Consider the following 25428-nt stretch of genomic DNA (forward strand, 5'->3'; position numbering starts at 1 on the left):
CAGTCACGGGGTGGATTGTGGTGGTGCAATTCTTACCCCTCCCCGCTCCTCCTTGTTGGGCTGCTTGGTGCTAGGTGTGATTCCACCCACATTCCCCCGAGCAACACACCGATCTGGGGAGACAAAGCAATCATCTCGTCCTCGGTGTCTTTTGCAGGGCTTTTCCCAGCTGTCATTATGCTACTTGTCTGACTTTGGCTCACTCTTTGACATATGATTTCCACTGCACTCGCAACAGTTGTGGCTGTGTAATAATGTTCTCTCTTATCTCCTTAACCTGCATTGCTCTAAATTTCTCATCTCCTGGAGTTTTGCTCGCTATTGGTGTGTGTGAAGGTGCCTTTGGCTCTAAAAAGATTCCTGACGCATACAGCTTACATCTCAGAAGAGCCACAAGAAATGAAGTACTGTAGCCCAGGTAATAGATTGTGAGGGCGGGAAAGTGGGTGTGGGGGGCGGAGCGGCCGCCTGAGGGGAAGGGGGCAGGACCTGCCTGTGGGAAGGGCGAAGGGCGGGAAAGTCGCTGTGAGGGGCGGAGCGGCCGCCTGAGGGGAAGGGGGCGGGACCTGCCTGTGGGAAGAGGGAAGGGCGGGAAAGTCGCTGTGAGGGGCGGAGCAGCCGCCTGAGGGGAAGGGGGCGGGACCTGCCTGTGGGAAGGGCGAAGGGCGGGAAAGTGGCTGTGAGGGGCGGAGCGGCCGCCTGAGGGGAAGGGGGCGGGACCTGCCTGTGGGAAGGGCGAAGGGCGGGAAAGTGGCTGTGAGGGGCGGAGCGGCCGCCTGAGGGGAAGGGGGCGGGACCTGCCTGTGGGAAGGGCGAAGGGCGGGAAAGTGGCTGTGAGGGGCGGAGCGGCCGCCTGAGGGGAAGGGGGCGGGACCTGCCTGTGGGAAGGGCGAAGGGCGGGAAAGTGGCTGTGAGGGGCGGAGCGGCCGCCTGAGGGGAAGGGGGCGGGACCTGCCTGTGGGAAGGGTGAAGGGCGGGAAAGTGGCTGTGAGGGGCGGAGCGGCCGCCTGAGGGGAAGGGGGTGGGACCTGCCTGTGGGAAGAGAGAAGGGCGGGAAAGTCGCTGTGAGGGGCAGAGCGGCCTGAAGGGAAGGGGGTGGGACCTGCCTGTGGGAAGGGCGAAGGGCGGGAAAGTCGCTGAGGGGCAGAGCGGCCGCCTGAGGGGAAGGGGGCGGGACCTGCCTGTGGGAAGGGCAAAGGGCGGGAAAGTGGCTGTGAGGGGCGGAGCGGCTGCCTGAGGGGAAGGGGGCGGGACCTGCCTGTGGGAAGGGCGAAGGGCGGGAAAGTCGCTGTGAGGGGCGGAGCGGCCGCCTGAGGGGAAGGGGGCGGGACCTGCCTGTGGGAAGGGCAAAGGGCGGGAAAGTGGCTGTGAGGGGCGGAGCGGCCGCCTGAGGGGAAGGGGGCGGGACCTGCCTGTGGGAAGGGCAAAGGGCGGGAAAGTGGCTGTGAGGGGCGGAGCGGCCGCCTGAGGGGAAGGGGGCGGGACCTGCCTGTGGGAAGGGCAAAGGGCGGGAAAGTGGCTGTGAGGGGCGGAGTGGCCGCCTGAGGGGAAGGGGGCGGGTCCAGCCCTGCCAGACGCAGCCAGGAGCCCAGAGCAGATGAGTGCCCGTCGCAGTTGTCCCTGCGGGAAGCACTGGAGCACCAACTGGGTGGGAAAAGCTGATCTGTGAGGTTTTTTTGGGGCGCGGGGGGGGAGGGCGGCGGCGGCGCGGCCGGGATTCGGGTGGTGCTGTGATGAGCTCTGTCCACGGGCCGCCGTCCCTCTCAGACCCAACGGCGTCCCTCTCAGACCCAACGGCGTCCCTCTCAGACCCAACGGCGTCCCTCTCAGACCCAACGGCGTCCTTCTACCCTTGCAACAGCTGGTGGTGGAGAAGAAAGAACAGACAAACATCGCGTGCGGAAGGATCCGCAAGGCAAGAGAGAGCGGCAGGAGGAGCGGAGGAAGTCTGGGCAACAAGTGGAGGAAAGAGAAGGGCACTCTGGGCAAAGCGCCACTGTGAGGGGCGGAGCGGCCACCTGAGGGGAAGGGGAGCACCGTCACCGCGGGGCAGGGTGGGGGAGGACTGGAGCTGCCTGGGGGGGGGAGCGCCGTCGCCTCAGGGGCTGAGGAGGGTCCAAGGCCCCGCTGGACGCAGCCAGGAGCCTGGAGCAGATGAGTGCCCATCACAGTCGTCCCTGCAGGAAGCACTGAAACAACAACTAGGTGAGAAAAGCCAATCTGTGAGGTTTTTTTTGGCTGGGGGGGGGGGTATGGGGAGGGGCACGGAGTGCTGTGGGGACCTCCCTCCGGGGGCCGGCTTCCCTCTGTGCTCTGGGTGGGGGAGCTGCTGCCTGACTGCACCCTCCTTCCGAGCAGCAGCTCCTGGAGAAGAAAGACGAGGCATCATGAGGAGTGGCGGGCTGAAGGGAGGAGCGGGGCAAGAGAAGGGAGCTCTGGGCAAAGGGGACCTCCCTGTTACCGGGGCTGCGGTCGCACGAGACCGTTGCCGGCACTTCTGGTGCCCTGGCCGGCGCTGCGCTGGGTGACCTCCCTGTAAGCAGGGCTCGGGTCTCTGGTCTTTTGCCACCTTGCCCCACGGTTTGGCTGCCCGGAGAGAAGGGCGGCCCTGTCAGGAGAGTGAGCGGCGCTGTCTCCGTGCCGAGAGGGAAGTGGGGCTCTCCAGACCCCACGCCCACCCTGTAAGCAGGGGAGGGCTGTGTCCCCGGCCCTGGTGGCTTTCTGGCTGCTGGCAGCCTGGCCAGCGTGGCCCCCTGGAGTTGGGGCGTGTCACGGCATTTGTCCCTTGGCCACCCGTGAAGCCCCATGGCACGTTGAGTCCCTGTGGCCTCCGTGCATCCTGGGGGACAGGTCTGGGGCTCTGCTCTCCTGCTCGTGGGAAGGGATGGCTCCCCAGACACTGGCTGCGCAGAGCTCGCTCTCTCTTCCGGGAAGTTTTGTTTGTCCTTGTGTGTGTCTGTGTGTGTGTGCCTGCCTGTGTCTGCGTCGGTGCGAGTGAGCGAGCGAATGAGCTTCTCGTTTAGGCCCCTGTTGAAATCACTGCAGCGTACTTAGCTTAAACTTCCCGGGAGGGAAAGAAGGGCTCTGTGCAGCAACAGGGGGTCGGTCCCCTCTGAGCCCGTGAGCGGAGGGCGAGTCCCGGCTTGCCCCTCCTTTCCAAGGACAGAGCAATGCCGCGTGGCTGTAGCGCGGCCAACGTGCGACCCGCCTGTAGTCAGGGCCCGGGTCTCTGCCTGGGTGGCCGCCTGTCCTGGCTGGCGACCTGCCAGCGTGCCCGCCCTGTACTCAGGGCGAGTGCCACGAGCTGTGGAGCCCTCTGTCCCCAGGAGCCGCTCGGCCGCCCTGTAATGAGGGCTGGGCAGGCTGCTGTAGGCAGCCAGCAGGGGCTACCCTATAAGTCTGGGGCTGCCCTGTAGGTCCGGGGCTGGCCAGTGACCTGCAGGCCCGGGCACTCTGCAGTGCCGGCAGCGGCTCGAGCCTCCTGTAAGCAGGGGTGCAGCTTCTTTGGCCACCGCTTTGTGTGCCCAGCTCCGATTTGTCCAGAGTGCCTGACTCTGAGCCCAGCTCCAGTGCCAGCTGGGACTGCACGCGTGGCAGCCCCGGAGCACCGATTGGATGAGAAAAGCTGATCTGTGAGGTTTTTTGGTGGGAGGGCGTTGGGGGGTGTTAGGGTATAGAGAGTTGCGGGTGGGAGGGCAGCCAGGATTCGGGTGGTGCTGTGGCAAGCTCTGTCCGGGGGCCGGCGTCCCTCTCAGACCCGATGGCGGTGTCCTGGCCTTGCAGCAGCTGGTGGTGGAGAAAAAGGAAGAGACAAACACCGTGTGCGAAAGGACCTGCAAAGGTAAGAGTGGGGGTAGGAGTGGAGGAAGTCTGGGCAACAAGTGGAGGCAAGAGAAGGACACTCTGGGCAACGGGAACTCCCTGTCACCGGGGCTGCGGTCGCGCAAGGGTGTCGCCAGGATCTTTGGTGCCCTGGCCGGCTTTGTGCCAGGTGACCTCCCTGTAAGCAGGGCTCAGGTGTTTGGCTATTTGCCGGACTTTTTGCCCACCCCTTCTAGTCCTTGCACACTGTTTTGTCCTCCGCTTTTTTCTGGCTTCTACTTCCCTCCAGCCTCCCACCCCATTTTGGCCTCCACTTTCTTCTGACCTCTCCTTCACTCCGGCCTCCCACCCCATTTCGCCTCCACTTTTTTCTGGCCTCTACTTCCCTGCGGCCTCCCACCCCATTTCAGCCTCCCACCCCATTTTGCCTCCACTTTTCAACAGCCTCTAATTCCCTCTGGCCTCCCAACCCGTTCAGCCTCCCACCCCTTTCTGCCTCCACTTTTTTTTCCGGCCTTTTCTTCCTTCCGGCCTCCCACCCCGTTTCAGCGTCCCACCCCGTTTCGGCCTCCACTTTTTTCTGGACTCTACTTCTCTCCGGACTCCCACCCCTTTTCGGCCTCCACTTTTTTCTGGCCTCTACTTCTCTCTGACCTCCCACCCCATTTTAGCCTCCCACCCCTTTTCGGCCTCCACTTTATTCTGGCCTTTACTTCCCTCTGGCCTCCCACCCCTTGTGATCCTCCCACCCCATTCTGGCCTCCACTTTATTCTGGTCTCTCCTTCTCTCCAGACTCCCACCCCGTTTCAGCCTCCCACCCCTTTTTGGCCTCCACTATTTTCTGGTCTCTACTTCCCTCCGGCCTCTCACCCCTTGTGATCCTCCCAACGCATTTTGTCCTCCACTTTTATCTGGCCTTTAATTCCTTCCAGCCTCCCACCCCTTTTCAGCCTCCCATCCCATTTTGGCCTCCACTTTTATCCGGCCTCTACTTCCCTCTGGCCTCCCACCCCATTACAGCCTCCCACTCTATTTTGGCCTCCACTTTTTTCTGGCCTCTACTTCCCTCCAGCCTCCCACCCCTTGTGATCCTCCCACCCCATTTTGTCCTCCACCTATTTCTGGCCTCTAATTCCCTCCGGCCTCCCACCCTGTTTCAGCCCCCCATCCCTTTTCGGCCTCCACTTTTTTCTCCGGGATCTACTTCCCTCCGGCCTCCCACCCCTTGTGATCCTCCCACCCCTTTTCAGCCTCCCACCCCTTTTTGACCCCCACTATTTTCGGGCCTCTACTTCCCTCCGGCCTCCCACCCCATTTCGGCCTCCAGTTTTTCCTCCGGCCTCTACTTCCCTCTGGCCTCCCACCGCATTACAGCCTCCCACCCCATTTCGGCCTCCACTTTTATCTGGCCTCTACTTCCCTCCGTCCTCCCACCTCTTTTCAGCCTCCCACCCCATTTTGGCCTCCATTTTTATCCGGCCTCTAATTACCTCCGGCCTCCCACCCCATTTTGGCCTCCACTTTTTTCTGGCCTCTACTTCCCACCAGCCTCCCACCCCATTTCAGCCCCCCACCCTATTTCGGCCTCCACTTTTTTCTCCGGCCTCTACTTCCCTCTGGCCTCCCACCCCTTGTGATCCTCCCACCCCATTTCGGCCTCCACTTTTTTCTGGCCTTTACTTCCCTCCGGCCTACCACCCCTTGTGATCCTCCCACCCCTTTTGTCTTCCACCTATTTCTAGCCTCTAATTCCCTCCGGCCTCCCACCCCGTTTCAGCCTCCCACCGCTTTTCGGCCTCCCTTTTTTTCTCCGGCCTCTACTTCCTTCCGGCCTCCCACCCCGTTTCAGCGTCCCACCCCATTCTGGCCTCCACTTTATTCTGGTCTCTACTTCCCTCCAGACTCCCACCCCGTTTTAGACTCCCAACCCATTTCGGCCTCCACTTTTTTCTGTCCTCTACTTCCCTCCAGCCTCCCACCCCATTTTGTCCTCCACCTATTTCTGGCCTCTAATTCCCTCCAGCCTCCCATCCCGTTTCAGCCTCCCACCCCTTTTCGGCCACCACTTTTTTTCCGGCCTCTACTTCCATCTGGCATCCCACCCCATTTTGGCCTCCCACCCCATTTTGGCCTCCACTTCTTTCTCCCGCCTCTCCTTCCCTCCGGCCTCCCACCCCGTTTAAGCCTCCCACCCCATGTCGGCCTGCACTTTTTTCTGTCCTCTACTTTCCTCCGCCCTCCCACCCCGTTTCAGCGTCCCACCCCATTTCGGCCTCCACTATTTTCTGGCCTCTACTTCCCTCCGGCCACCCACCCCGTTTCAGCCTCCCACCCCTTTTCAACTCCACTTTTCTCTGGCCTCTACATCTCTCCAGCCTCCCACCCCTTGTGATCCTCCCACCCCTTGTGATCCTCACACCCCATTTTGTCCTCCACCCATTTCTCGCCTCTACTTCCCTCTGGCCTCCCACCCCGTTTCAGCCTCCCACCCCATTTTGGCCTCCACTTTTAAACAGCCTCTAATTCCCTCCGGCCTCCCAACCCGTTCAGCCTCCCACCCCTTTCAGCCTCCACTTTTTTCTCCGGCCTTTTCTTCCTTCCGGCGTCCCACCCCGTTTCAGCGTCCCACCCCGTTTTGGCCTCCACTTTTCTCTCCCGCCTGTACTTCCCCCCAGCCTCCCGCCCCATTTCAGCATCCTACCCCGTTTCGGACTCCACTTTTTTCTGTCCTCTACTTCCCTGCAGCCTCCCACCCGATTTTGCCTCCACTTTTCAACAGCCTCTAATTCCCTCCGGCCTCCCAACCCGTTCAGCCTCCCACCCCTTTCGGCCTCCACTTTTTTCTCCGGCCTTTTCTTCCTTCCGGCCTCTCACACCGTTTCAGCGTCCCACCCTGTTTCGGCCACCACTTTTTTCTGGCCTCTACTTCTCTCCGGACTCCCAACCCGTTTCGGACTCCCACACCTTTTCGGCCTCCACTTTTTATCGGCCTCTACTTCTCTCCGACCTCCCACACCGTTTTAGCCTCCCACCCCTTTTCGGCCTCCACTTTTTTCTAGCCTCTACTTCCCTGTGGCCTCCCACCCCTTGTGATCCTCCCACCGCATTTTGTCCTCCACCTATTTCTGGCCTCTACTTCCCTCCAGCCTCCCACCCCGTTTCAGCATCCCACCCCATTTTGGCCTCCCCTTTTTTCTGGCCTCTACTTCCCTCCAGTCTTCCACCCCTTTTCAGCCTCCACTTTTATCTGGCCTCTACTTCCCTCTGGCCTCCCACCCCCTTTCGGCGTCCCACCCCTTTTCGGCCTCCACTTTTATCTGGCCTCTACTTCCCTCCGGCCTCCCACCCCGTTTCAGCCGCCAGTTTTTTATCCGGCCTCTTCTTCCTTCTCGCCTCACACCCCGTTACAGCATCCCAGCCCGTTTCGGCCTCCACTTTTTTCTAGCCTCTACTTCCCTGTGGCCTCCCACCCCTTGTGATCCTCCCACCCCATTTTGACCTCCACTTTTATCTGGCCTCTACTTCCCTCCGGCATCCCACCCAATTACAGCCTCCCACTCCATTTGGGCCTCCACTTTTTTCTGGCCTGTACTTCCCAACAAGCCTCCCACCCCGTTTCAGCCTCCCACCCCTTTTCAGTCTCCACTTTTTTCTCCGGCCTCTTCTTCCTTCTCGCCTCCCACCTTGTTTCAGCGTCCCAGCCCGTTTCGGCCACCACTTTTTTCCCCGTCCTCTACTTCCCTCTGCCTTCCCACCCCTTTTCGGCCTCCCACCCCTTTTCGGCCTCCACTTTTATCTGGCCTCTACTTCCCTCCAGCCTGCTACCCCATTTCAGCCTCCACTTTTAACTGGCCTCTACCTGTCTCCGGACTCCCACCCAGTTTCAGCCTCCCACCCCATATTGGCCTTCACTTTTTTTCTGGCCTCTACTTCCCACCAGTCTCCCACCCCTTTTCGGTGTCCCACCCCTTTTCAGCCACCACTTTTATCCGGCCTCTAATTCCCTCCAGCCTCCCACCCCGTTTCAGCCTCCCACCCTATTTTGGCCTCCACTTTTTTCTCTGGCCTTTACTTCCTTCTGGCCTCCCACCTGGTTTCAGCGTCCCATCCCGTTTCGGTCACCACATTTTTCTCTGGCCTCTACTTCCCTCCTGCCTCCCACCCCATTTTGGCCTCCACTTTTCTCCGGCCTCTTCTTCTCTCGGCCTCCCACTCCGTTTCGGCCTCCCACCCCATTTTGGCCTCCACTTTTTTCTCTGGCCTTTTCTTCCTTCTGGCCTCCCACCCCGTTTCAGCCTCCCATCCCGTTTCGGTCACCACTTTTTTCTCTGGCCTCTACTTCCCTCCGGCCTCCCACCCCGTTTCAGCCTCCCACCCCATTTTGGCCTCCACTTCATTCTGGCCTCTACTTCCCACCAGTCTCCCACCCCTTTTCCGTCTCCACTTTTATGCGGCCTCTAATTCCCTCCGGCCTCCCACCCCGTTTCAGCCTCCCACCCCATTTTGGCCTCCACTTTTTTTTCTGGCTTTTTCTTCCTTCTGGCCTCCCACCCCATTTCAGCGTCCCCCCCCGTTTTGGCCTCCACTTTTCTCTCCCGCCTGTACTTCCCTCCAGCCTCCCGCCCCATTTCAGCATCCTACCCCGTTTCGGACTCCACTTTTTTCTGGCCTGTTCTTCCCTGCGGCCTCCCACCCCATTTCAGCCTCCCACCCCATTTCGCCTCCACTTTTCAACAGCCTCTAATTCCCTCCGGCCTCCCAACCCGTTCAGCCTCCCACCCCTTTCTGCCTCCACTTTTTTCTCCGGCCTTTTCTTCCTTCTGGCCTCCCACCCCGTTTCAGCGTCCCACCCCATTTTGGCCTCCCCTTTTTTCTGGCCTCTACTTCCCACCAGTCTTCCACCCCTTTTCCGTCTTCCACCCCTTTTCAGCCTCCACTTTTATCTGGCCTCTACCTCTCTTCAGCCTCCCACCACTTTTTGACCTCCACTATTTTCTGGCCTCTACTTCCTCCGGCCTCCCACCCCATTTCGGCCTCCACTTTTTTCTCCGGCCTCCCACCGCATTACAGCCTCCCACTCCATTTGGGCCTCCACTTTTTTCTGGACTTTACTTCCCTCTGGCCTCCCACCCTGTTTCAGCCTCCCACCCCATTCTGGCCTCCACTTTTTTCTGGCCTCTACTTCCCTCCGGCCTCCCACCCCATTTCAGCCTCTACTATTTTCTGGCCTGTACGGCACTCCAACTTCTCACCCCGTTTCAGCCTCCCACCCCATTTTGGCCTCCACTATTTTCTGGCCTCTACTTCCCTCCGGCCTCCCACCCCGTTTCAGCCTCCCACCCCATTTTGGCCTCCACTTCATTCTGGCCTCTACTTCCCACCAGTCTTCCACCCCTTTTCCGTCTTCCACCCCTTTTCAGCCTCCACTTTTATCTGGCCTCTACCTCTCTTCAGCCTCCCACCACTTTTTGACCTCCACTATTTTCTGGCCTCTACTTCCTCCGGCCTCCCACCCCATTTCGGCCTCCACTTTTTTCTCCGACCTCTACTTCCCTCCGGCCTCCCACCGCATTACAGCCTCCCACTCCATTTGGGCCTCCACTTTTTTCTGGACTTTACTTCCCTCTGGCCTCCCACCCTGTTTCAGCCTCCCACCCCATTTTGGCCTCCACTTTTTTCTGGCCTCTACTTCCCTCCGGCCTCCCACCCCATTTCAGCCTCTACTATTTTCTGGCCTGTACGGCACTCCAACTTCTCACCCCGTTTCAGCCTCCCACCCCATTTTGGCATCCACTATTTTCTGGCCTCTACTTCCCTCCGGCCTCCCACCCCGTTTCAGCCTCCCACCCCATTTTGGCCTCCACTTCATTCTGGCCTCTACTTCCCACCAGTCTCCCACCCCTTTTCCATCTCCCACCTCTTTTCAGCCACCACTTTTATCCAGCCTCTAATTCCCTCCGGCCTCCCAGCCCGTTTCAGACTCCCACCCCATTTTGGCCTCCACTTTTTTCTGGCCTCTACTTCCCACCAGCCTCCCACCCCGTTTCAGCCCCCCACCCCATTTCGTCCTCCACTTTTTTCTCCGGCCTCTACTTCCCTCTGGCCTCCCACCCCTTGTGATCCTCCCACCCCATTTTGGCCTCCACTGTTTTCTGGCCTCTACTTCCTCCGGCCTCCCACCCCTTGTGATCCTCCCACCCCATTTTGGCCTCTACATTTTTCTCCGGCCTCTACTTCCCTCTGGCCTCCCACTGCATTACAGCCTCCCACTCCATTTGGGCCTCCACTTTTTTCTGGCCTCTACTTCCCACCAGCCTCCCACCCCATTTCAGCCTCCCACCCCGTTTCAGCCTCCACTTTTTTCTCCGGCCTCTTCTTCCTTCTCGCCTCCCACCTTGCTTCAGCGTCCCAGCCCGTTTCGGCCACCACTTTTTTCCCCGGCCTCTACTTCCCTCTGCCTTCCCACCCCCTTTTGGCCTCCCACCCCTTTTCGGCCTCCACTTTTATCTGGCCTCTACTTCCCTCCAGCCTGCTACCCTATTTCAGCCTCCACTTTTAACTGGCCTCTACCTGTCTCCGGACTCCCACCCAGTTTCAGCCTCCCACCCCATATTGGCCTTCACTTTTTTTCTGGCCTCTACTTCCCACCAGTCTCCCACCCCTTTTCAGTGTCCCACCCCTTTTCAGCCACCACTTTTATCCGGCCTCTAATTCCCTCCAGCCTCCCACCCCGTTTCAGCCTCCCACCCTATTTTGGCCTCCACTTTTTTCTCTGGCCTTTACTTCCTTCTGGCCTCCCACCTGGTTTCAGCGTCCCATCCCGTTTCGGTCACCACATTTTTCTCTGGCCTCTACTTCCCTCCTGCCTCCCACCCCATTTTGGCCTCCACTTTTATCCGGCCTCTACTTCCCTCCGGCCTCCCACCCCATTTTGGCCTCCACTTTTATCCGGCCTCTAATTCCCTCCAGCCTCCCACCTCGTTTCAGCCTCCCACCCCGTTTTGGCCTCCCACCCCATTTTGGCCTCCACTTTTTTCTCTGGCCTCTACCTCTCTCCGGACTCCCACCCCGTTTCAGCCTCCCACCCCGTTTCAGCCTCCCACCCCGTTTCAGCCTCCCACCCCATTTTCGCCTCCACTTCTATCCGGCCTCTAATTACCTCCGGCTTCCCACCCAGTTTCAGCCTCCCCACCCCATATTGGCCTTCACTTTTTTTCTGGCCTCTAATTCCCTCCGGCCTCCCACCCCATTTCAGCCCCCCACCCTATTTCGGCCTCCACTTTTTTCTCCGGCCTCTACTTCCCTCTGGCCTCCCACCCCTTGTGATCCTCCCACCCCATTTCGGCCTCCACTTTTTTCTGGCCTTTACTTCCCTCCGGCCTACCACCCCTTGTGATCCTCCCACCCCTTTTGTCTTCCACCTATTTCTAGCCTCTAATTCCCTCCGGCCTCCCACCCCGTTTCAGCCTCCCACCGCTTTTCGGCCTCCCTTTTTTTCTCCGGCCTCTACTTTCTTCCGGCCTCCCACCCCGTTTCAGCGTCCCACCCCATTCTGGCCTCCACTTTATTCTGGTCTCTACTTCCCTCCAGACTCCCACCCCGTTTTAGACTCCCAACCCATTTCGGCCTCCACTTTTTTCTGTCCTCTACTTCCCTCCAGCCTCCCACCCCATTTTGTCCTCCACCTATTTCTGGCCTCTACTTCCCTCCAGCCTCCCACCCCGTTTCAGCATCCCACCCTATTTTGGCCTCCACTTTTTTCTCTGGCCTTTACTTCCTTCTGGCCTCCCACCTGGTTTCAGCGTCCCATCCCGTTTCGGTCACCACATTTTTCTCTGGCCTCTACTTCCCTCCGGCCTCCCACCCCGTTTCAGCCTCCCACCCCATTTTGGCCTCCACTTCATTCTGGCCTCTACTTCCCACCAGTCTCCCACCCCTTTTCCGTCTCCCACCCCTTTTCAGCTTCCACTTTTATCCAACCTCTAATTCCCTCCGGCCTCCCACCCCGTTTCAGCCTCCCACCCCATTTTCGGCCTTCACTTTTTTCTGGCCTCAAATTCCCTCCGGCCTCCCACCCCGTTTCAGCCTCCCACCCCATTTTCAGCCTCCACTTTTTTCTGGCCTCTACTTCCCTCCGGACTCCCACCCAGTTTCAGCCTCCCACCCCATTTTGGCCTCCACTTTTTTCTGGCCTCTACTTCCCTCCGGCGTCCCATCCCTTTTCAGCCTCCCTACCCATTTTGGCCTCCACTTTTTTCTGGCCTCTACTTCCCTCCTGCCTCCCACCCCTTTTCAGCCTCCCTACCCATTTTGGCCTCCACTTTTTTCTGGCCTCTACTTCCCTCTGGCCTCCCACCCCTTTTCAGCCTCCCACTCCATTTTAGCCTCCACTTTTATCTAGCCTCTACTTCCCTCCGGCGTCCCACCCCGTTTCAGCCTCCCTACCCATTTTGGCCTCCACTTTATTCTGGCCTCTACTTCCCATCAGTCTCCCACCCCTTTTCCGTCTCCCACCCCTTTTCAGCCTCCACTTTTATGCGGCCTCTAATTCCCTCCGGCCTCCCACCCCGTTTCAGCCTCCCACCCCATTTTGGCCTCCACTTTTTTTTCTGGCTTTTTCTTCCTTCTGGCCTCCCATCCCATTTCAGCGTCCCCCCCCGTTTTGGCCTCCACTTTTTTCTCCCGCCTGTACTTCCCTCCAGCCTCCCGCCCCATTTCAGCATCCTACCCCGTTTCGGACTCCACTTTTTTCTGGCCTGTTCTTCCCTGCGGCCTCCCACCCCATTTCAGCCTCCCACCCCATTTCGCCTCCACTTTTCAACAGCCTCTAATTCCCTCCGGCCTCCCAACCCGTTCAGCCTCCCACCCCTTTCTGCCTCCACTTTTTTCTCCGGCCTTTTCTTCCTTCTGGCCTCCCACCCCGTTTCAGCGTCCCACCCCATTTTGGCCTCCCCTTTTTTCTGGCCTCTACTTCCCACCAGTCTTCCACCCCTTTTCCGTCTTCCACCCCTTTTTGACCTCCACTTTTATCTGGCCTCTACCTCTCTCCAGCCTCCCACCCCTTTTCAGCCTCCCACCACTTTTTGACCTCCACTATTTTCTGGCCTCTACTTCCTCCGGCCTCCCACCCCATTTCGGCCTAAACTTTTTTCTCCGACCTCTACTTCCCTCCGGCCTCCCACCGCATTACAGCCTCCCACTCCATTTGGGCCTCCACTATTTTCTGGCCTCTACTTCCCTCCGGCCTCCCACCCCGTTTCAGCCTCCCACCCCATTTTGGCCTCCACTTCATTCTGGCCTCTACTTCCCACCAGTCTCCCACCCCTTTTCCATCTCCCACCTCTTTTCAGCCACCACTTTTATCCAGCCTCTAATTCCCTCCGGCCTCCCAGCCCGTTTCAGACTCCCACCCCATTTTGGCCTCCACTTTTTTCTAGCCTCTACTTCCCACCAGCCTCCCACCCCGTTTCAGCCCCCCACCCCATTTCGTCCTCCACTTTTTTCTCCGGCCTCTACTTCCCTCTGGCCTCCCACCCCTTGTGATCCTCCCACCCCATTTTGGCCTCCACTGTTTTCTGGCCTCTACTTCCTCTGGCCTCCCACCCCTTGTGATCCTCCCACCCCATTTTGGCCTCCACATTTTTCTCCGGCCTCTACTTCCCTCTGGCCTCCCACTGCATTACAGCCTCCCACTCCATTTGGGCCTCCACTTTTTTCTGGCCTCTACTTCCCACCAGCCTCCCACCCCATTTCAGCCTCCCACCCCGTTTCAGCCTCCACTTTTTTCTCCGGCCTCTTCTTCCTTCTCGCCTCCCACCTTGCTTCAGCGTCCCAGCCCGTTTCGGCCACCACTTTTTTCCCCGGCCTCTACTTCCCTCTGCCTTCCCACCCCATTTTGGCCTCCACTTTTTTCTCTGGCCTCTACCTCTCTCCGGACTCCCACCCAGTTTCAGCCTCCCACCCCATATTGGCCTTCACTTTTTTTCTGGCCTCTACTTCCCACCAGTCTCCCACCCCTTTTCAGTGTCCCACCCCTTTTCAGCCACCACTTTTATCCGGCCTCTAATTCCCTCCAGCCTCCCACCCCGTTTCAGCCTCCCACCCTATTTTGGCCTCCACTTTTTTCTCTGGCCTTTACTTCCTTCTGGCCTCCCACCTGGTTTCAGCGTCCCATCCCGTTTCGGTCACCACATTTTTCTCTGGCCTCTACTTCCCTCCTGCCTCCCACCCCATTTTGGCCTCCACTTTTATCCGGCCTCTACTTCCCTCCGGCCTCCCACCCCATTTTGGCCTCCACTTTTATCCGGCCTCTAATTCCCTCCAGCCTCCCACCTCGTTTCAGCCTCCCACCCCGTTTCGGCCTCCCACCCCATTTTGGCCTCCACTTTTTTCTCTGGCCTCTACCTCTCTCCGGACTCCCACACCTTTTCAGCCTCCCACCCCGTTTCAGCCTCCCACCCCGTTTCAGCCTCCCACCCCATTTTCGCCTCCACTTCTATCCGGCCTCTAATTACCTCCGGCTTCCCACCCAGTTTCAGCCTCCCCACCCCATATTGGCCTTCACTTTTTTTCTGGCCTCTACTTCCCACCAGCCTCCCACCCCATTTCAGCCCCCCACCCTATTTCGGCCTCCACTTTTTTCTCCGGCCTCTACTTCCCTCTGGCCTCCCACCCCTTGTGATCCTCCCACCCCATTTCAGCCTCCACTTTTATCTGGCCTCTACCTCTCTCCGGACTCCCACCCAGTTTCAGCCTCCCCACCCCATATTGGCCTTCACTTTTTTTCTGGCCTCTACTTCCCACCAGTCTCCCACCCCTTTTCGGTGTCCCACCCCTTTTCAGCCACCACTTTTATCCGGCCTCTAATTCCCTCCAGCCTCCCACCCTAATTTGGCCTCCACTTTTTTCTCTGGCCTTTACTTCCTTCTGGCCTCCCACCTGGTTTCAGCGTCCCATCCCGTTTCGGTCACCACATTTTTCTCTGGCCTCTACTTCCCTCCTGCCTCCCACCCCATTTTGGCCTCCACTTTTATCCGGCCTCTTCTTCCTTCTCGCCTCCCACCCCGTTTCAGCCTCCACTTTTCTCCGGCCTCTACTTCTCTCGGCCTCCCACTCCGTTTCGGCCTCCCACCCCATTTTGGCCTCCACTTTTTTCTCTGGCCTTTTCTTCCTTCTGGCCTCCCACCCCGTTCCAGCGTCCCATCCCGTTTCAGTCACCACTTTTTTCTCTGGCCTCTACTTCCCTCCGGCCTCCCACCCCGTTTCAGCCTCCCACCCCATTTTGGCCTCCACTTCATTCTGGCCTCTACTTCCCACCAGTCTCCCACCCCTTTTCCGTCTCCCACCCCTTTTCAGCCTCCACTTTTGTCCAACCTCTAATTCCCTCCGGCCTCCCACCCCGTTTCAGCCTCCCACCCCATTTTCGGCCTCCACTTTTTTCTGGCCTCAAATTCCCTCCGGCCTCCCACCCCGTTTCAGCCTCCCACCCCATTTTGGCCTCCACTTTTTTCTGGCCTCTACTTCCCTCCGGCCTCCCACCCCTTTTCAGCCTCCCTACCCATTTTGGCCTCCACTTTTTTCTGGCCTCTACTTCCCTCCTGCCTCCCACCCCTTTTCAGCCTCCCTACCCATTTTGGCCTCCACTTTTTTCTGGCCTCTACTTCCCTCTGGCCTCCCACCCCTTTTCAGCCTCCCACTCCATTTTAGCCTCCACTTTTATCTGGCCTCTACTTCCCTCCGGCGTCCCACCCCGTTTCAGCCTCCCTACCCATTTTGGCCTCCACTTTATTCTGGTCTCTACTTCCCATCAGTCTCCCACCCCTTTTCCGTCTCCCACCCCTTTTCAGCCTCCACTTTTATGCGGCCTCTAATTCCCTCCGGCCTCCCACCTCGTTTCAGCCTCCCACCCCATTTTGGCCTCCACTTTTTTTTCTGGCTTTTTCTTCCTTCTGGCCTCCCACCCCATTTCAGCGTCCCCCCCCGTTTTGGCCTCCACTTTTCTCTCCCGCCTGTACTTCCCTCCAGCCTCCCGCCCCATTTCAGCATCCTACCCCGTTTCGGACTCCACTTTTTTCTGGCCTGTTCTTCCCTGCGGCCTCCCACCCCATTTCAGCCTCCCACCCCATTTCGCCTCCACTTTTCAACAGCCTCTAATTCCCTCCAGCCTCCCAACCCGTTCAGCCTCCCACCCCTTTCTGCCTCCACTTTTTTCTCCGGCCTTTTCTTCCTTCTGGCCTCCCACCCCGTTTCAGCGTCCCACCCCATTTTGGCCTCCCCTTTTTTCTGGCCTCTACTTCCCACCAGTCTTCCACCCCTTTTCCGTCTTCCACCCCTTTTTGACCTCCACTTTTATCTGGCCTCTACCTCTCTCCAGCCTCCCACCCCTTTTCAGCCTCCCACCACTTTTTGACCTCCACTATTTTCTGGCCTCTACTTCCTCCGGCCTCCCACCCCATTTCGGCCTCCACTTTTTTCTCCGACCTCTACTTCCCTCCGGCCTCCCACCCTGTTTCAGCCTCCCACCCCATTTGGGCCTCCACTTTTTTCTGGACTCTACTTCCCTCTGGCCTCCCACCCTGTTTCAGCCTCCCACCCCATTTTGGCCTCCACTTTTTTCTGGCCTCTACTTCCCTCCGGCCTCCCACCCCATTTCAGCCTCTACTATTTTCTGGCCTGTACGGCACTCCAACTTCTCACCCCGTTTCAGCCTCCCACCCCATTTTGGCCTCCACTATTTTCTGGCCTCTACTTCCCTCCGGCCTCCCACCCCGTTTCAGCCTCCCACCCCATTTTGGCCTCCACTTCATTCTGGCCTCTACTTCCCACCAGTCTCCCACCCCTTTTCCATCTCCCACCCCTTTTCAGCCACCACTTTTATCCAGCCTCTAATTCCCTCCGGCCTCCCAGCCCGTTTCAGACTCCCACCCCATTTTTTTTCTGGCCTCTACTTCCCACCAGCCTCCCACCCCATTTCAGCCCCCCACCCCATTTCGTCCTCCACTTTTTCCTCCGGCCTCTACTTCCCTCTGGCCTCCCACCCCTTGTGATCCTCCCACCCCATTTTGGCCTCCACTTTTATCTGGCCTCTACTTCCCTCCGGCCTCCCACCCCTTTTCAGCCTCCCACCCCTTTTTGACCTCCACTGTTTTCTGGCCTCTACTTCCTCCGGCCTCCCACCCCTTGTGATCCTCCCACCCCATTTTGGCCTCCACATTTTTCTCCGGCCTCTACTTCCCTCTGGCCTCCCACTGCATTACAGCCTCCCACTCCATTTGGGCCTCCACTTTTTTCTGGCCTCTACTTCCCACCAGCCTCCCACCCCATTTCAGCCTCCCACCCCGTTTCAGCCTCCACTTTTTTCTCCGGCCTCTTCTTCCTTCTCGCCTCCCACCTTGCTTCAGCGTCCCAGCCCGTTTCGGCCACCACTTTTTTCCCCGGCCTCTACTTCCCTCTGCCTTCCCACCCCCTTTTGGCCTCCCACCCCTTTTCGGCCTCCACTTTTATCTGGCCTCTACTTCCCTCCAGCCTGCTACCCCATTTCAGCCTCCACTTTTATCTGGCCTCTACCTCTCTCCGGACTCCCACCCAGTTTCAGCCTCCCCACCCCATATTGGCCTTCACTTTTTTTCTGGCCTCTACTTCCCACCAGCCTCCCACCCCATTTCAGCCCCCCACCCTATTTCGGCCTCCACTTTTTTCTCCGGCCTCTACTTCCCTCTGGCCTCCCACCCCTTGTGATCCTCCCACCCCATTTCGGCCTCCACTTTTTTCTGGCCTTTACTTCCCTCCGGCCTACCACCCCTTGTGATCCTCCCACCCCTTTTGTCTTCCACCTATTTCTAGCCTCTAATTCCCTCCGGCCTCCCACCCCGTTTCAGCCTCCCACCGCTTTTTGGCCTCCCTTTTTTTCTCCGGCCTCTACTTCCTTCCGGCCTCCCACCCCGTTTCAGCGTCCCACCCCATTCTGGCCTCCACTTTATTCTGGTCTCTACTTCCCTCCAGACTCCCACCCCGTTTTAGACTCCCAACCCATTTCGGCCTCCACTTTTTTCTGTCCTCTACTTCCCTCCAGCCTGCTACCCCATTTCGGCCTCCACTTTTTTCTGGCCTCTACTTCCCTCTGACCTCCCACAACATTTCAGCCTCTCACCCCATTTTGGTTTCCACTTTTTTCTGGCCTCTACTTCCCTCCGGCCCCCCACCCCGTTTCAGCCTCCCACCCTAATTTGGCCTCCACTTTTTTCTCTGGCCTTTACTTCCTTCTGGCCTCCCACCTGGTTTCAGCGTCCCATCCCGTTTCGGTCACCACATTTTTCTCTGGCCTCTACTTCCCTCCTGCCTCCCACCCCATTTTGGCCTCCACTTTTATCCGGCCTCTTCTTCCTTCTCGCCTCCCACCCCGTTTCAGCCTCCACTTTTCTCCGGCCTCTACTTCTCTCGGCCTCCCACTCTGTTTCGGCCTCCCACCCCATTTTGGCCTCCACTTTTTTCTCTGGCCTTTACTTCCTTCTGGCCTCCCACCTGGTTTCAGCGTCCCATCCCGTTTCGGTCACCACTTTTTTCTCTGGCCTCTACTTCCCTCCGGCCTCCCACCCCGTTTCAGCCTCCCACCCCATTTTGGCCTCCACTTCATTCTGGCCTCTACTTCCCACCAGTCTCCCACCCCTTTTCCGTCTCCCACCCCTTTTCAGCCTCCACTTTTATCCAACCTCTAATTCCCTCCGGCCTCCCACCCCTTTTCAGCCTCCCTACCCATTTTGGCCTCCACTTTTTTCTGGCCTCTACTTCCCTCTGGCCTCCCACCCCTTTTCAGCCTCCCACTCCATTTTAGCCTCCACTTTTATCTGGCCTCTACTTCCCTCCGGCGTCCCACCCCGTTTCAGCCTCCCTACCCATTTTGGCCTCCACTTTATTCTGGCCTCTACTTCCCATCAGTCTCCCACCCCTTTTCAGCCTCCACTTTTATGCGGCCTCTAATTCCCTCCGGCCTCCCACCCCGTTTCAGCCTCCCACCCCATTTTGGCCTCCACTTTTTTTTCTGGCTTTTTCTTCCTTCTGGCCTCCCACCCCATTTCAGCGTCCCCCCCCGTTTTGGCCTCCACTTTTCTCTCCCGCCTGTACTTCCCTCCAGCCTCCCGCCCCATTTCAGCCTCCCACCCTATTTTGGCCTCCACTTTTTTCTCTGGCCTTTACTTCCTTCTGGCCTCCCACCTGGTTTCAGCGTCCCATCCCGTTTCGGTCACCACATTTTTCTCTGGCCTCTACTTCCCTCTGGCCTCCCACCCCATTTTGGCCTCCACTTTTATCCGGCCTCTAATTCCCTCCAGCCTCCCACCTCGTTTCAGCCTCCCACCTCGTTTCAGCCTCCCACCCCGTTTCAGCCTCCCACCCCATTTTGGCCTCCACTTTTTTTCTCTGGCCTCTACCTCTCTCCGGACTCCCACCCCGTTTCAGCCTCCCACCCCGTTTCGGCCTCCCACCCCATTTTGGCCTCCACTTTTTTCTCTGGCCTCTACCTCTCACCAGCCTCCCACCCCATTTCAGCCCCCCACCCTATTTCGGCCTCCACTTTTTTCTCCGGCCTCTACTTCCCTCTGGCCTCCCACCCCTTGTGATCCTCCCACCCCATTTCGGCCTCCACTTTTTTCTGGCCTTTACTTCCCTCCGGCCTACCACCCCTTGTGATCCTCCCACCCCTTTTGTCTTCCACCTATTTCTAGCCTCTATTTCCCTCCGGCCTCCCACCCCGTTTCAGCCTCCCACCGCTTTTCGGCCTCCCTTTTTTTCTCCGGCCTCTACTTCCCTCCGGCCTCCCACCCCATTTCAGCCTCCCACCCCATTTTGGCCTCCACTTCATTCTGGCCTCTACTTCCCACCAGTCTCCCACCCCTTTTCCGTCTCCCACCCCTTTTCAGCCTCCACTTTTATCCAACCTCTAATTCCCTCCAGCCTCCCACCCCTTTTCAGCCTCCCACCACTTTTTGACCTCCACTATTTTCTGGCCTCTACTTCCTCCGGCCTCCCACCCCATTTCGGCCTCCACTTTTTTCTCCGACCTCTACTTCCCTCCGGCCTCCCACCGCATTACAGCCTCCCACTCCATTTGGGCCTCCACTTTTTTCTGGACTTTACTTCCCTCTGGCCTCCCACCCTGTTTCAGCCTCCCACCCCATTTTGGCCTCCACTTTTTTCTGGCCTCTACTTCCCTCCGGCCTCCCACCCCATTTCAGCCTCTACTATTTTCTGGCCTGTACGGCACTCCAACTTCTCACCCCGTTTCAGCCTCCCACCCCATTTTGGCCTCCACTATTTTCTGGCCTCTACTTCCCTCCGGCCTCCCACCCCGTTTCAGCCTCCCACCCCATTTTGGCCTCCACTTCATTCTGGCCTCTACTTCCCACCAGTCTCCCACCCCTTTTCCGTCTCCCACCCCTTTTCAGCCACCACTTTTATCCAGCCTCTAATTCCCTCCGGCCTCCCAGCCCGTTTCAGACTCCCACCCCATTTTGGCCTCCACTTTTTTCTGGCGTCTACTTCCCACCAGCCTCCCACCCCGTTTCAGCCCCCCACCCCATTTCGTCCTCCACTTTTTTCTCCGGCCTCTACTTCCCTCTGGCCTCCCACCCCTTGTGATCCTCCCACCCCATTTTGGCCTCCACTTTTATCTGGCCTCTACTTCCCTCCAGCCTCCCACCCCTTTTCAGCCTCCCACCCCTTTTTGACCTCCACTGTTTTCTGGCCTCTACTTCCTCCGGCCTCCCACCCCTTGTGATCCTCCCACCCCATTTTGGCCTCCACATTTTTCTCCGGCCTCTACTTCCCTCCGGCATCCCACCCAATTACAGCCTCCCACTCCATTTGGGCCTCCACTTTTTTCTGGCCTGTACTTCCCAACAAGCCTCCCACCCCGTTTCAGCCTCCCACCCCTTTTCAGTCTCCACTTTTTTCTCCGGCCTCTTCTTCCTTCTCGCCTCCCACCTTGTTTCAGCGTCCCAGCCCATTTCGGCCACCACTTTTTTCCCCGTCCTCTACTTCCCTCTGCCTTCCCACCCCTTTTCGGCCTCCCACCCCTTTTCGGCCTCCACTTTTATCTGGCCTCTACTTCCCTCCAGCCTGCTACCCCATTTCAGCCTCCACTTTTAACTGGCCTCTACCTGTCTCCGGACTCCCACCCAGTTTCAGCCTCCCACCCCATATTGGCCTTCACTTTTTTTCTGGCCTCTACTTCCCACCAGTCTCCCACCCCTTTTCGGTGTCCCACCCCTTTTCAGCCACCACTTTTATCCGGCCTCTAATTCCCTCCAGCCTCCCACCCCGTTTCAGCCTCCCACCCTATTTTGGCCTCCACTTTTTTCTCTGGCCTTTACTTCCTTCTGGCCTCCCACCTGGTTTCAGCGTCCCATCCCGTTTCGGTCACCACATTTTTCTCTGGCCTCTACTTCCCTCTGGCCTCCCACCCCATTTTGGCCTCCACTTTTATCCGGCCTCTAATTCCCTCCAGCCTCCCACCTCGTTTCAGCCTCCCACCCCGTTTCAGCCTCCCACCCCATTTTGGCCTCCACTTTTTTCTCTGGCCTCTACCTCTCTCCGGACTCCCACCCCGTTTCAGCCTCCCACCCCGTTTCAGCCTCCCACCCCATTTTGGCCTCCACTTCATTCTGGCCTCTACTTCCCACCAGTCTCCCACCCCTTTTCCGTCTCCCACCCCTTTTCAGCCTCCACTTTTATCCAACCTCTAATTCCCTCCAGCCTCCCACCCCTTTTCAGCCTCCCACCACTTTTTGACCTCCACTATTTTCTGGCCTCTACTTCCTCCGGCCTCCCACCCCATTTCGGCCTCCACTTTTTTCTCCGACCTCTACTTCCCTCCGGCCTCCCACCGCATTACAGCCTCCCACTCCATTTGGGCCTCCACTTTTTTCTGGACTTTACTTCCCTCTGGCCTCCCACCCTGTTTCAGCCTCCCACCCCATTTTGGCCTCCACTTTTTTCTGGCCTCTACTTCCCTCCGGCCTCCCACCCCATTTCAGCCTCTACTATTTTCTGGCCTGTACGGCACTCCAACTTCTCACCCCGTTTCAGCCTCCCACCCCATTTTGGCCTCCACTATTTTCTGGCCTCTACTTCCCTCCGGCCTCCCATCCCGTTTCAGCCTCCCACCCCATTTTGGCCTCCACTTCATTCTGGCCTCTACTTCCCACCAGTCTCCCACCCCTTTTCCGTCTCCCACCCCTTTTCAGCCACCACTTTTATCCAGCCTCTAATTCCCTCCGGCCTCCCAGCCCGTTTCAGACTCCCACCCCATTTTGGCCTCCACTTTTTTCTGGCGTCTACTTCCCACCAGCCTCCCACCCCGTTTCAGCCCCCCACCCCATTTCGTCCTCCACTTTTTTCTCCGGCCTCTACTTCCCTCTGGCCTCCCACCCCTTGTGATCCTCCCACCCCATTTTGGCCTCCACTTTTATCTGGCCTCTACTTCCCTCCAGCCTCCCACCCCTTTTCAGCCTCCCACCCCTTTTTGACCTCCACTGTTTTCTGGCCTCTACTTCCTCCGGCCTCCCACCCCTTGTGATCCTCCCACCCCATTTTGGCCTCCACATTTTTCTCCGGCCTCTACTTCCCTCCGGCATCCCACCCAATTACAGCCTCCCACTCCATTTGGGCCTCCACTTTTTTCTGGCCTGTACTTCCCAACAAGCCTCCCACCCCGTTTCAGCCTCCCACCCCTTTTCAGTCTCCACTTTTTTCTCCGGCCTCTTCTTCCTTCTCGCCTCCCACCTTGTTTCAGCGTCCCAGCCCATTTCGGCCACCACTTTTTTCCCCGTCCTCTACTTCCCTCTGCCTTCCCACCCCTTTTCGGCCTCCCACCCCTTTTCGGCCTCCACTTTTATCTGGCCTCTACTTCCCTCCAGCCTGCTACCCCATTTCAGCCTCCACTTTTAACTGGCCTCTACCTGTCTCCGGACTCCCACCCAGTTTCAGCCTCCCACCCCATATTGGCCTTCACTTTTTTTCTGGCCTCTACTTCCCACCAGTCTCCCACCCCTTTTCGGTGTCCCACCCCTTTTCAGCCACCACTTTTATCCGGCCTCTAATTCCCTCCAGCCTCCCACCCCGTTTCAGCCTCCCACCCTATTTTGGCCTCCACTTTTTTCTCTGGCCTTTACTTCCTTCTGGCCTCCCACCTGGTTTCAGCGTCCCATCCCGTTTCGGTCACCACATTTTTCTCTGGCCTCTACTTCCCTCTGGCCTCCCACCCCATTTTGGCCTCCACTTTTATCCGGCCTCTAATTCCCTCCAGCCTCCCACCTCGTTTCAGCCTCCCACCCCGTTTCAGCCTCCCACCCCATTTTGGCCTCCACTTTTTTCTCTGGCCTCTACCTCTCTCCAGACTCCCACCCCGTTTCAGCCTCCCACCCCGTTTCAGCCTCCCACCCCATTTTGGCCTCCACTTCTATCCGGCCTCTAATTACCTCCGGCTTCCCACCCCGTTTCAGCCTCCCACCCCATTTTGGCCTCCACTTTTTTCTGGCCTCTACTTCCCACCAGCCTCCCACCCTACTTCAGCCCCCCACCCTATTTCGGCCTCCACTTTTTTCTCTGGCCTCTACTTCCCTCTGGCCTCCCACCCCTTGTGATCCTCCCACCCCATTTCGGCCTCCACTTTTTTCTGGCCTTTACTTCCCTCCGGCCTACCACCCCTTGTGATCCTCCCACCCCTTTTGTTTTCCACCTATTTCTAGCCTCTATTTCCCTCCGGCCTCCCACCCCGTTTCAGCCTCCCACCGCTTTTCGGCCTCCCTTTTTTTCTCCGGCCTCTACTTCCCTCCGGCCTCCCACCCCGTTTCAGCCTCCCACCCCATTTTGGCCTCCACTTCATTCTGGCCTCTACTTCCCACCAGTCTCCCACCCCTTTTCCGTCTCCCACCCCTTTTCAGCCTCCACTTTTATCCAACCTCTAATTCCCTCCAGCCTCCCACCCCTTTTCAGCCTCCCACCACTTTTTGACCTCCACTATTTTCTGGCCTCTACTTCCTCCGGCCTCCCACCCCATTTCGGCCTCCACTTTTTTCTCCGACCTCTACTTCCCTCCGGCCTCCCACCGCATTACAGCCTCCCACTCCATTTGGGCCTCCACTTTTTTCTGGACTTTACTTCCCTCTGGCCTCCCACCCTGTTTCAGCCTCCCACCCCATTTTGGCCTCCACTTTTTTCTGGCCTCTACTTCCCTCCGGCCTCCCACCCCATTTCAGCCTCTACTATTTTCTGGCCTGTACGGCACTCCAACTTCTCACCCCGTTTCAGCCTCCCACCCCATTTTGGCCTCCACTATTTTCTGGCCTCTACTTCCCTCCGGCCTCCCACCCCGTTTCAGCCTCCCACCCCATTTTGGCCTCCACTTCATTCTGGCCTCTACTTCCCACCAGTCTCCCACCCCTTTTCCGTCTCCCACCCCTTTTCAGCCACCACTTTTATCCAGCCTCTAATTCCCTCCGGCCTCCCAGCCCGTTTCAGACTCCCACCCCATTTTGGCCTCCACTTTTTTCTGGCGTCTACTTCCCACCAGCCTCCCACCCCGTTTCAGCCCCCCACCCCATTTCGTCCTCCACTTTTTTCTCCGGCCTCTACTTCCCTCTGGCCTCCCACCCCTTGTGATCCTCCCACCCCATTTTGGCCTCCACTTTTATCTGGCCTCTACTTCCCTCCAGCCTCCCACCCCTTTTCAGCCTCCCACCCCTTTTTGACCTCCACTGTTTTCTGGCCTCTACTTCCTCCGGCCTCCCACCCCTTGTGATCCTCCCACCCCATTTTGGCCTCCACATTTTTCTCCGGCCTCTACTTCCCTCCGGCATCCCACCCAATTACAGCCTCCCACTCCATTTGGGCCTCCACTTTTTTCTGGCCTGTACTTCCCAACAAGCCTCCCACCCCGTTTCAGCCTCCCACCCCTTTTCAGTCTCCACTTTTTTCTCCGGCCTCTTCTTCCTTCTCGCCTCCCACCTTGTTTCAGCGTCCCAGCCCATTTCAGCCACCACTTTTTTCCCCGTCCTCTACTTCCCTCTGCCTTCCCACCCCTTTTCGGCCTCCCACCCCTTTTCGGCCTCCACTTTTATCTGGCCTCTACTTCCCTCCAGCCTGCTACCCCATTTCAGCCTCCACTTTTAACTGGCCTCTACCTGTCTCCGGACTCCCACCCAGTTTCAGCCTCCCACCCCATATTGGCCTTCACTTTTTTTCTGGCCTCTACTTCCCACCAGTCTCCCACCCCTTTTCGGTGTCCCACCCCTTTTCAGCCACCACTTTTATCCGGCCTCTAATTCCCTCCAGCCTCCCACCCCGTTTCAGCCTCCCACCCTATTTTGGCCTCCACTTTTTTCTCTGGCCTTTACTTCCTTCTGGCCTCCCACCTGGTTTCAGCGTCCCATCCCGTTTCGGTCACCACATTTTTCTCTGGCCTCTACTTCCCTCCTGCCTCCCACCCCATTTTGGCCTCCACTTTTCTCCGGCCTCTACTTCTCTCGGCCTCCCACTCCGTTTCGGCCTCCCACCCCATTTTGGCCTCCACTTTTTTCTCTGGCCTTTTCTTCCTTCTGGCCTCCCACCCC

Source organism: Strix uralensis, chromosome 2 (genome assembly GCF_047716275.1).
Source record: "Strix uralensis isolate ZFMK-TIS-50842 chromosome 2, bStrUra1, whole genome shotgun sequence".
In the NCBI taxonomy this organism is placed as follows: Eukaryota; Metazoa; Chordata; class Aves; order Strigiformes; family Strigidae; genus Strix; species Strix uralensis.